The sequence below is a fragment of the Microplitis mediator genome, chromosome 5, assembly GCF_029852145.1.
Source record: "Microplitis mediator isolate UGA2020A chromosome 5, iyMicMedi2.1, whole genome shotgun sequence".
NCBI classification, from domain to species: Eukaryota; Metazoa; Arthropoda; class Insecta; order Hymenoptera; family Braconidae; genus Microplitis; species Microplitis mediator.
In genome coordinates, this window is record NC_079973.1 from 27,314,560 (window position 1) to 27,318,982 (window position 4,423).

Genomic DNA, 4,423 nt, shown 5'->3' on the forward strand with positions numbered 1-4,423 from the left:
TACCCATAGTAATACCATACAAATTCTATATAAAATTTATACCCATAGTAATACCATACAAATTCTATATAAAATTTATACCCATAGTAATACCATACAAATTCTATATAAAATTTATACCCATAGTAATACCATACAAATTCTATATAAAATTTATACCCATAGTAATACCATACAAATTCTATATAAAATTTATACCATAGTAATACCATACAAATTCTATATAAAATTTATACCCATAGTAATACCATACAAATTCTATATAAAATTTATACCCATAGTAATACCATACAAATTCTATATAAAATTTATACCCATAGTAATACCATACAAATTCTATATAAAATTTATACCCATAGTAATACCATACAAATTCTATATAAAATTTATACCCATAGTAATACCATACAAATTCTATATAAAATTTATACCCATAGTAATACCATACAAATTCTATATAAAATTTATACCCATAGTAATACCATACAAATTCTATATAAAATTTATACCCATAGTAATACCATACAAATTCTATATAAAATTTATACCCATAGTAATACCATACAAATTCTATATAAAATTTATACCCATAGTAATACCATACAAATTCTATATAAAATTTATACCCATAGTAATACCATACAAATTCTATATAAAATTTATACCCATAGTAATACCATACAAATTCTATATAAAATTTATACCCATAGTAATACCATACAAATTCTATATAAAATTTATACCCATAGTAATACCATACAAATTCTATATAAAATTTATACCCATAGTAATACCATACAAATTCTATATAAAATTTATACCCATAGTAATACCATACAAATTCTATATAAAATTTATACCCATAGTAATACCATACAAATTCTATATAAAATTTATACCCATAGTAATACCATACAAATTCTATATAAAATTTATACCCATAGTAATACCATACAAATTCTATATAAAATTTATACCCATAGTAATACCATACAAATTCTATATAAAATTTATACCCATAGTAATACCATACAAATTCTATATAAAATTTATACCCATAGTAATACCATACAAATTCTATATAAAATTTATACCCATAGTAATACCATACAAATTCTATATAAAATTTATACCCATAGTAATACCATACAAATTCTATATAAAATTTATACCCATAGTAATACCATACAAATTCTATATAAAATTTATACCCATAGTAATACCATACAAATTCTATATAAAATTTATACCCATAGTAATACCATACAAATTCTATATAAAATTTATACCCATAGTAATACCATACAAATTCTATATAAAATTTATACCCATAGTAATACCATACAAATTCTATATAAAATTTATACCCATAGTAATACCATACAAATTCTATATAAAATTTATACCCATAGTAATACCATACAAATTCTATATAAAATTTATACCCATAGTAATACCATACAAATTCTATATAAAATTTATACCCATAGTAATACCATACAAATTCTATATAAAATTTATACCCATAGTAATACCATACAAATTCTATATAAAATTTATACCCATAGTAATACCATACAAATTCTATATAAAATTTATACCCATAGTAATACCATACAAATTCTATATAAAATTTATACCCATAGTAATACCATACAAATTCTATATAAAATTTATACCCATAGTAATACCATACAAATTCTATATAAAATTATACCCCATAGTAATACCATACAAATTCTATATAAAATTTATACCCATAGTAATACCATACAAATTCTATATAAAATTTATACCCATAGTAATACCATACAAATTCTATATAAAATTTATACCCATAGTAATACCATACAAATTCTATATAAAATTTATACCCATAGTAATACCATACAAATTCTATATAAAATTTATACCCATAGTAATACCATACAAATTCTATATAAAATTTATACCCATAGTAATACCATACAAATTCTATATAAAATTTATACCCATAGTAATACCATACAAATTCTATATAAAATTTATACCCATAGTAATACCATACAAATTCTATATAAAATTTATACCCATAGTAATACCATACAAATTCTATATAAAATTTATACCCATAGTAATACCATACAAATTCTATATAAAATTTATACCCATAGTAATACCATACAAATTCTATATAAAATTTATACCCATAGTAATACCATACAAATTCTATATAAAATTTATACCCATAGTAATACCATACAAATTCTATATAAAATTTATACCCATAGTAATACCATACAAATTCTATATAAAATTTATACCCATAGTAATACCATACAAATTCTATATAAAATTTATACCCATAGTAATACCATACAAATTCTATATAAAATTTATACCCATAGTAATACCATACAAATTCTATATAAAATTTATACCCATAGTAATACCATACAAATTCTATATAAAATTTATACCCATAGTAATACCATACAAATTCTATATAAAATTTATACCCATAGTAATACCATACAAATTCTATATAAAATTTATACCCATAGTAATACCATACAAATTCTATATAAAATTTATACCCATAGTAATACCATACAAATTCTATATAAAATTTATACCCATAGTAATACCATACAAATTCTATATAAAATTTATACCCATAGTAATACCATACAAATTCTATATAAAATTTATACCCATAGTAATACCATACAAATTCTATATAAAATTTATACCCATAGTAATACCATACAAATTCTATATAAAATTTATACCCATAGTAATACCATACAAATTCTATATAAAATTTATACCCATAGTAATACCATACAAATTCTATATAAAATTTATACCCATAGTAATACCATACAAATTCTATATAAAATTTATACCCATAGTAATACCATACAAATTCTATATAAAATTTATACCCATAGTAATACCATACAAATTCTATATAAAATTTATACCCATAGTAATACCATACAAATTCTATATAAAATTTATACCCATAGTAATACCATACAAATTCTATATAAAATTTATACCCATAGTAATACCATACAAATTCTATATAAAATTTATACCCATAGTAATACCATACAAATTCTATATAAAATTTATACCATAGTAATACCATACAAATTCTATATAAAATTTATACCCATAGTAATACCATACAAATTCTATATAAAATTTATACCCATAGTAATACCATACAAATTCTATATAAAATTTATACCCATAGTAATACCATACAAATTCTATATAAAATTTATACCCATAGTAATACCATACAAATTCTATATAAAATTTATACCCATAGTAATACCATACAAATTCTATATAAAATTTATACCCATAGTAATACCATACAAATTCTATATAAAATTTATACCCATAGTAATACCATACAAATTCTATATAAAATTTATACCCATAGTAATACCATACAAATTCTATATAAAATTTATACCCATAGTAATACCATACAAATTCTATATAAAATTTATACCCATAGTAATACCATACAAATTCTATATAAAATTTATACCCATAGTAATACCATACAAATTCTATATAAAATTTATACCCATAGTAATACCATACAAATTCTATATAAAATTTATACCCATAGTAATACCATACAAATTCTATATAAAATTTATACCCATAGTAATACCATACAAATTCTATATAAAATTTATACCCATAGTAATACCATACAAATTCTATATAAAATTTATACCCATAGTAATACCATACAAATTCTATATAAAATTTATACCCATAGTAATACCATACAAATTCTATATAAAATTTATACCCATAGTAATACCATACAAATTCTATATAAAATTTATACCCATAGTAATACCATACAAATTCTATATAAAATTTATACCCATAGTAATACCATACAAATTCTATATAAAATTTATACCCATAGTAATACCATACAAATTCTATATAAAATTTATACCCATAGTAATACCATACAAATTCTATATAAAATTTATACCCATAGTAATACCATACAAATTCTATATAAAATTTATACCCATAGTAATACCATACAAATTCTATATAAAATTTATACCCATAGTAATACCATACAAATTCTATATAAAATTTATACCCATAGTAATACCATACAAATTCTATATAAAATTTATACCCATAGTAATACCATACAAATTCTATATAAAATTTATACCCATAGTAATACCATACAAATTCTATATAAAATTTATACCCATAGTAATACCATACAAATTCTATATAAAATTTATACCCATAGTAATACCATACAAATTCTATATAAAATTTATACCCATAGTAATACCATACAAATTCTATATAAAATTTATACCCATAGTAATACCATACAAATTCTATATAAAATTTATACCATAGTAATACCATA